This window comes from Triticum dicoccoides, chromosome 5B (assembly GCF_002162155.2).
Source record: "Triticum dicoccoides isolate Atlit2015 ecotype Zavitan chromosome 5B, WEW_v2.0, whole genome shotgun sequence".
NCBI lineage: Eukaryota > Viridiplantae > Streptophyta > Magnoliopsida > Poales > Poaceae > Triticum > Triticum dicoccoides.
The window spans coordinates 253,082,964-253,091,920 of NC_041389.1; the positions used below are offsets into that span (position 1 = coordinate 253,082,964).

The 8,957-nt window shown below is 41.1% G+C and overlaps 1 long non-coding RNA gene across 4 annotated transcripts in view; it reads right to left on the reverse strand.

Annotated features, from left to right (window-relative positions):
* LOC119308268 overlaps positions 1-3,559 on the reverse strand; it is a 6,882-nt gene extending 3,323 nt beyond the window's left edge. For 2 of the 4 annotated variants that reach the window (XR_005150003.1, XR_005150000.1), the window contains exons 1-5: positions 3,186-3,559; positions 3,008-3,070; positions 2,580-2,711; positions 1,559-1,661; positions 1,119-1,293 (exon numbers count right to left, since the gene is read on the reverse strand). This is a non-coding gene — a long non-coding RNA (uncharacterized LOC119308268). The remainder of the gene's footprint in view (positions 1-1,118; positions 1,294-1,558; positions 1,662-2,579; positions 2,712-3,007; positions 3,071-3,185) is intronic. The other 2 variants (XR_005150001.1, XR_005150002.1) reach the window with 2 other exon arrangements.
* Positions 3,560-8,957: the final 5,398 nt, after the last annotated feature.

Here is an 8,957-nt window from a genome sequence, read left to right on the forward strand (position 1 = left end):
CTCCTAGGCGGCGGCTGGGAGGTTAACATGGTGGGAGACATTGACGGCGCAGGGAGGTCGGGTCGTCCGCATCGGGGAAGAAGGGTTGGGTCGGGTAGCTCTTTCTCTTTTCGATTTCTTTTGCGTCTTCTTTCAGATATTTAGCGAAACATCTTTTTTACCTATCGATGGCAGTGGTGGGTAATTATTTGTAACTTTATTATTAGTGGAAAGTGACGGTTAACCCGGAGACCCAATCCGTGCTTTATTATTAGGAAGAGACTATATATATATATTATATTATTACTAGCAAAAGAGCCCGTGCGTTGCAACGGGAGAAAAAGATAGGTCCTCTCACCCATCCACCCCTCTCTCTCTCTCCTCCTTTCTCTATTTCTTCCCCACAAAAAATTACAATGCGAAAATTTCCTTTTTTTTTATAAAACTCACAAAAAATTGGGACTCTTTTAAGGAAAGCTGAGGTTTTTACAGAAATTGAAGCATCTTTTTGAGGAACTTTTTTTGGAACAGATGTCTTTTTTTGAAAAAAGAAATTTTGATTATTTTAAGTTTTTGTACAAATTACAATGAAAATATTTTTTTTAGAAAAATTGGAACATTTTTGGAAATTTTGAACCTTTTTAAAAGTGTGAACATTCTTTTAAGTGTAAACACATGTAAGACTGTGAACATTTTTAACCTACTTTACTATGTCGAAATTTTCTACAGATAGTTGGTTGTTTGCTTGGAAATAGTACTCCTGACGAAAAAAGGAAGTAACAGTCAGCTCTATGTAAAAAACAATTATGCTGCAGTAATAGAAATAGAAGTTACGAAAGCCTGACCAGTTATTCCTGCCCACTAATTAAATTTGTAGAATTATCAACCATAAGCATTGCATTATTGCATACGGCTAAACTTGACATATATATACCACACAGTGCGTCCAAACCTATTTCAGCAAGAGAAAGAACTATTCCTTTAGTTTTACTTGATTTTTGTTAGCAAGTAATTGTTGGAAGTTTAGCCGTGCGTTGCCAGATTTACATGGACCATATAAACCACAGTAAGCTGATGTTAGCTATTAGTATAAATTTGACTCTGCCATGTCTGGATTGCAAAAAAATTCATGAGCTTACCTGAGTACAATGCCGCTGGTCCAGCTTCTTGGTGGAAGCCAGATGTGGTCTTGTTGCTGGAGCTGGACTACTCACTGGGACATGATTCTTCAGATGACTTTCCGCTGTTGGACACTCTCGCTGGATTGGCACAACGACTTGTCTGGCCTCATGAGGATAGCACTTGTCGTCGAGTCTGGAGCATCATACCATTCTTATGTTAAAACCCCCAAAGCTAAGATAAGATATATAGAAATCCTAAGAGTATGTGTCAAAACGACCTGATCATGAATTACAAAATCTGTTCCAAGGGGAAAATCAGTAAGAAGAATGCAGTTTTGTGTTAATTACTTCCTCGCATCAATTTAAACTACTAACTGCTGCAGCTAGTTTCACAAAGGAAAGAAGATGGCAAAATAATACTCCCTTCGTCCCAACATAAATGTCTCAGAAATCTGTACCTCACCAGTTCAACATATACCTCTCCAAATGGTCAGGCCCAAGTCACAACGAATATATCAGGCTCTAGCAGCCTTCTCCATGCTCCTCCTCTCTATGAATTACCTGTATGAGCGGGTAGTTAGGAACTTACGATTATCATAAAGATTTATTGTCTCAGTGGAAAAACTATGATAAACTTTTTCTAGCTTCTTCAGCAAGGCAGGAGATCTGTCGTAGGATCTCATGGGATAGCTTGGTTTCTTGTGACACGTGAACGCACCTGTTCATATATGTCTCACAGCCTATAAAGTTACTTAGCAATGTAATACATTTTTTCAAGTAAAATAACACAGCAGAAGAAATAGAAAACTTTTAATCTCTGAAATCTAGCTACCCTTATCTACCCAGTTGATCTTAACTTCCAAACTATATCAACGATATCTTGGATTTGAGAAAATAAAAGCATATTTGAAGTTATTATTGTTGACACTACTACTCAAATATCCAAACAATCGTTTAATCAGATTCAGCAGACCTTCATACAAATATGAGTGTAGAATGAAAACATTAAACCAACGAATCTAGGTTCCATTGTCACCAACATACACAAATACAAATGGAGTTAGTGAAGGCAGATGTTAACTTTGGCTTGAAAGGGAAGTGATATCATCATAGACGGGATCAATTTTGGTGGAATGACCTTCATCTTCAGGGAAAGAATGGATAAATATAAAGAGAGAGCATGCATGAGATTTATAGCAGAACAAAACAAAGCATGACATATCCCCGCCCAGCCTCCTTCATTTCTTCAGCACTTTGTTATCACATCCCAGATCGATTTGGCTCGGTTCTAGAGGACCTTGTCTTAATTGAAGATTAATTTAAAGCCAACCTGCACCAAGTTTCCTCCATTGGTGACATAGTGGGCTAAAACTGGGGGAGGCCAAAGAAGTGCTGCCTTCATAGACTTCGCTGATCAATCCGCCCTTCTCAATTAATCTTGCTATGAATACTTATTAGTACAGGGGAATTTTTACCCACCCGTACTCTATTGTTGAACTCGGCATGGCTAAGGTCCCACAGTCCAGCGTGCGCTTTCACGCCAATAGGGGGCGGCTCTCCAGCACCATCATCCCCGCCATTCACTATCCTCAGCTTTGTCAAGAAGATTGCCTGCAATGCACGATTCGAACCATGTCCAAGAAGTTTGGACAATGAACAGGTTGTATGTGATACTGAACAAGACTAATTGTATGGCAGAAAACATTGCTGAATCTTTGAACCTGTCCTTGCAAGGCAAAGTGAAAGAAATGTATGAGGTGACCCACCCAAAGATTACTAATTATCGCTAATTACAAATGGGCGAACAGAGCAGGTTTCAAACGGTACTGGATCATTCTTGCAGGCAGGGGAATAAGGATGTTGGGTTGATGCTATTCAAGAAGGAAAAGGCGGAGGTCATCACGAACCTTTAGGAGATGGGCGTTCTCGTGGGACAAGCTCGCAACCACGCCGCGCTGCTCCTGCGCCCACTGAGGCAGAGGGGGAGGATGAACACGTCAACGAGCAGAAAGAAATCAAAATCGAAGCGGGCCGAATTGGCGGAAGGAGGCGGGCGGGCGCAGATCTCATGGCCCGGTGGCTCACCTTGTCCTGCGCGCTGGCTTTGGCCTCGTCCTCCGTCGCTACTGCCTCGTCGTGCTCGTCGTCCTCGGGGGTGTCCGGGCTGGCGACGCCCTCGCTCCTATCGTCATCTGGCGCGGGCTTCTCGGCCGGCGGCGCCACTCGGGCCTTCCTCGACCAGCGCCGGCCCCAAGATGGGATCTCCGGCTGCTGCTGCTGCTGCTGGCGGTGGCGGCTGTTGCTGGGGTAACTTGGGGCAGGGGTAGGCACTCCGGCAGCGCGCGGCGAGGGAGGGGCAGCGGCGTGCGGTGACGGGAGGCGGGCTGGCGGCGCGCCGGCGGGGTGGGGACAGAGGTGGCGGCGCGCTGGAGTGGAGATGGGATTGACAGGAAGGGTCGTGCGGGCGGCTGCGTTTTTTTGTTTCTTTTATCTCGCCTGTACCAATTCGGGTCGACTTATTATTAGAACTGCGGGTTGAATAACAAAAATCGCAGGGGCATTTTTGTAAATTGACACGACGGTGAACCGGGAGACCCAATCCGTGCTTTGTTATTAGGGAGAGACTAGCAAAAGAGCCCGTGCGTTGTAACGGGATAGCAAAATTATGTATTTGCCACTTATCACATTTGCGTGTGAGTTTCGTCTGTCTCGCCAATGTCACCTATCCATTCATCCTTCCGCCCTTTTTGAAATATCATCGTGCACATGCCCTTGTGATTTCCATCATCATATCAAGCACACAACAGTGAGGAAGATGTTAAGGCATACTCTTATTATCATGTTAATAAAATTGCAAAAGGTGTATTAAAATCGAATAATTGGCTTGGCTTGTTAAGGCAAGTAACACTATTGTATTACTTACCTCTATGTTGTCATCCTTCCTCCCTTTCAACTATCATCATGCACACGCCCTTGTGATTTCCATCATCATATCAAGCACACTGCAATTATGAGAGAGAGGAAGATGTTAAGGCATACTCTTAGTATAATGTTAATAACTGACGTCAAAATTAGATAAACCTTTATATTCATGTAAAACGGATAAAGCTTTGCCTCCACCTTTTCTACTACCCATTCGAGGCTTCTTCTATTCCGCATTTGACGAATGGCCTCCCTAAAAAAAAGAACACACATTAAAACTCGTAGATCATCCCTGCCTCCTCTACTTCTTGGTGAGCATTTTCACGAGTTCCAATCACATTATCTGCCTCCCATTGGTGATTGGTGGTGCCTATCACTTCAAATTTTAGTAAGAAAAAAAATAATTGTGCATATACGGTAATGTAATATATTGGACATTCATTATAGAGAATTTGTTGAAGAAAATTACCTGATCTATCCATTTGAGTGGAGAGTCGTTGCACCATGTAGTTAAGCTTGCATATATATAAGCATATGGTACAGTTTACCGATTTGATTATTAGGGCCTCACAATTGTTCGAAAAGATCATTATGCAACCACACACAACAATTTGCAACTATTACACAAAGCTGGCTAAGCTAATCGATCTGGTTCTTCTGTAATATTTCATATTCTCTGAATTGATTGCTTCTTAGTTGAAAATACTAAATGGAGAACGAGCTCCATGGAGCTCTTTATTTTGAAAATTTTGAAAACATTCCAAAGTTTCAATTTTTTCTAAAAAAAATCACACACGTTCATATGGATGTCTACTACATATGTGTAAACTTTGAAGATGGCATGCATTACGGTGATAACTATAAAAAAGACGAATCACGATTTTGAAAACGATGAACAATATATATACAGTTTAGTATGGAAAATGCATGAATTTGTCTTTTTCTGTTGCTCTGAACATAATGTATTTCATCGTCAAACTTTATACACATGTAAAGCACATCCATGATGTATGATTTTTTCTAGAATGTTTTGAAACTTCAAAATAGGATTTTTGATTATTTTCTAAAAAAGCTACATGGAGCTCGTCCATCCAAATGCCACACTCCTTCGTTATCTAGCTTTCGTATACCACCAGCTCACTTTTTTTTGTGATGATTTGGCTCACATTGCAAACAAAGGCAGAAAAGGCAGCCCGTCGCGTTGAGTTTCCTCTTTCTTATCTATTTATTCCTCACTAGTAAGTATGCACGTGCACGCACGTATGATCGTAGAAAAGAATAATAACTAAAATCTTAATTTGAGGTCAACTGGATAGAACAAAAATCTCAAAACTATAACAAAAGTAAGTGTGTAGACATGAAAAAAAATGCTTTGCTCCAAACATGTGTGATTGAATTACATGTTCTGACTTCAGAGTAGGTTACACATTCCAAGCAATAAAACTCCAGGTTCCTACTTGGTTCCAAGAAAACAAATACGTGTACAGTTCATACTATTCTAACTAATATGAAATAACAACAGTGTCGGGTTGTAGCACCATTATGCATGTGCAACGCACGTCTATTTGAAGTAATAAGTGTGCATGTGCAACACGCGTCTATTTGAACTAATAAGTGTGCATGTGCAACACCCGTATATTTGGATTAACACATTATACTAAACTTAATACAAGACAATTTATTCATAAATTTAAAATTTTCCTATAAAATACACAATCTCTTATTCTCAACTCGTACAAATAATTTGAAATATCGTTTCTCCTTAATCAACATGTCTCCTGTATTAAAAGACCACCCAGTGTTCCCAATGTATAAAACTCAAAATTATTTAGAAGATTCATCATGATTCTCCATATGCACAGATTTATGCAAGTATAATCACACATGAAAATGTCACTTAGGACAAGCTAAGGAACCGTTTCAGTGACAACAAACTCCAGTCAAGAATTATTATTACAATTGAGTGTCAACCACAATAGTGGGAAGAGACCTCTATGGTTTGTTGAAAAGACGAAGCCATTGTCAGATAGCTAGAGAAGTGTAGAGATGTCTTGACTGCATAGAATCAGCTGTGAAACAAGACAAAAAAAGTGCTAGTTGAACCATTCGATTCTACTATTGCACACAAGTATCGTAAGTCTGGAAGCAAGAAAAGTGACTTACTTTATTATGAAAATAGAACATGTAAACCAAATAAAAATTACAGTGATAAATTGCATAATTATACTTGTTATTCACTGGACAAAAGCATTAACATGACAACTTGGAACAGTTACTTGAGTACTACACATTTCTTTAAGCGCTCAGCACTCTAAAATTTTGACAATATAACAAATATCCTCTCAGTTTGTAGTAATAGTGATACGAAGATAAATAATTTGGAAATGGTCTTCAACATGCGTAGGCTACCACTTGTAAGAATAACAGTGGCAAAAAAAGGCCAACAGATGCTGGTTTAGAAAGAAAAAAACTGCAGACATGCTTTCAATTTTAGCAACTCTAGTGTATAAAATATACCTTGCCTCTAAAGTCAGGAAATAGTCAAATGAAAAAATGTACATCTTATAAGTAGTAGAGATGAAGTCATAAGGATCATGATTCAAGATATTCGAAGAAACATGGTTGGTCTCTCAGTATGATGCGAACTCGTCACCTCTAACAAAGTGGTCGTGCGGTAGTATGTAATGTAGAGTGCAATAATGAAATAAAATAAATGATATGAGAATTTACCATGACCACAAAATATCCTACATTCGTCATCATCATAATCAACATGCATTTTTTGCTTCTCTTGTATGTGGTCCAAGAGTTTTCTGTTAGGAAAACATGTTAACTCAACTATAGATAAGGAAGCTATGAAAATGCTCATGTAAAATTACAATTGCCATGTATCTGCTGGACAAACAAATACACTTATGCAAACTTCAGGTTTTTTTAGTAAAACTTATGCGAACTTTTTTTCACTAAACCTTATGCAAACTTCTATTTTTTTCAGTGAAACGTAATTTCATGACTGCAAGTAAGGTCTTGGTTCAGCGAATTTGTCTGTGAATTCACTATGTAGTCGTGAGTTGGCCATGTAATAACTGGTAGTCAATACTTTAAAAAACAGGGATGTCTGTTGCAGGTACGCGAAAATCAGTGAAAAAATAAATAAAGAAAGAAGGCATTGGTTGCCTGAAACCCAACTGTGTGTGCTCCGGCGCGCCTCTGTTTCTCATTGCCTCGTCTCTGGTTCCTGTACTTCTAGATGTGTCACCACCGGTGAGGTAGCGATGACAGTAAAAAAAACACTCTGTACTTACCTGATTAGTGCGTGCGTGTGGCGCGTTCACGTGAAGGCGAGCGTCTCCGTTGTTCAGGCCTGCGAGCGGCCGTGGCGACTGTGCCCTCTCACCAGCTGGGCGACGTTGTCAACGCAGGTGAATCAGTCGTCCAGCTTTCAGGCGGCGGCCTCCACGCACTGGGGCGTGGGGAGTTCCAGCGTCCAACAAAGGTAGGATGTCTTTGGACGACGTCGTCTACGCATGAGTACTGGACAAGCGTGTCCAATGGAGCAGCACCCGTCAGAGCTGAGGGAGTCGGCAGTGGCTTCGGGTGAGTGAGATGGGGCCGTGATTAGCTTCACCTGCTGCGCAGTGGCCGAGACCTGCGCCGCCCTGGGGACGACGATGGTTGGCGACCAGGCGAATCTACATGCATGGCTGTGGGGGCAAATGCCTCCACTCGATTTTTTGGCCCGCTTATACTGGTCCAGGATACTCAGTGTTGCCCCCACTTGAAGGGCGTCAGCGGTGGGTGGTTGTCAGTGTGGGAGTTGTGGACGGAGCTGAAGTCGACGCGGATGCCGGTGGTTCCCGAAGAGCATGCCAGGACGTGGACGAAGTCGTTGCAGTCAGTAGAAAAATGGCGTGGCCTCCAGGCAGAAGACGAAAGCGGCGACAGCAGGGGTGTGTGTTCGGAGGAAGCCGCAGCTCCTCCTCGCGTGTCTCCCAATGTGGTTCGCGTGAGTGGTAGGCTGGTGACGGCAGGCGACTCGCGATTGCAATTCCCTGATAGGAGACGATAGGATGCGCTCGCGATTAGTTCCCTAATAATTAGATGCGTTCGTGATTAGTTATCTAATCGGATGCTCCGTGATTAGTTTCCTAATAATTAGATGCGTCTGTGATTAATTTCCTAATAGGATGCGCGTGATTATTTTCCTAATAATAAGATGCACCCATGATTACTTTCCTAATAATAGGATGCGTTTGTGATTAGTTTCCTAATAATTATATGCGTCCGTGAATAGTTTCTTAATAGGATGTGTCCGTGATTATAGTTTCCTAATTGACCAGGCGTGGACTTTCATATTTTCCTCCGCGATGGAGTACGGTCAGTCAATGTAAATTGCTAAGTGCACACAGAGAATAGATTAGGTTAAGGCTAGCCGTTAGAATGAGTCTAGTGGGACTAATCATGTGGTGGTAATGTATCCGTGTACGTATTGTGGGGTGCACTTAGAGAAGATAATGTTTGCTCTTTTTTAAGTAGTATAGATGCGTGTTTTCCCGTTTACAGCCACCAATTTATTCCTCTGTGAGGTTCCGTTTGATTTTTTTTAACCCCCCCTATATTAATTAATTAATAATGTTATTACAATCATTCATTACAAAAGGCGGAACACTATTAAGAAGAATCCCATCAGATTTAATTATAAAGCTAAACTTTGCAATTTCTCTAGGGATAATACCATAGAACAAGTTCCTGTGCAGTACACTGTATGGATGGAAGGAAAATAGATCAGAAATGTTTGAAGGGCGAACATCATTTCACAAGTACATAATATACAAAAAATAATATCTGTAGACATAAGATGCTTTCTTGGTGAGCGCCTGAATGAACATACTGCATACATAATTTAACAAACAGATTTACTATGGTACTAACGAT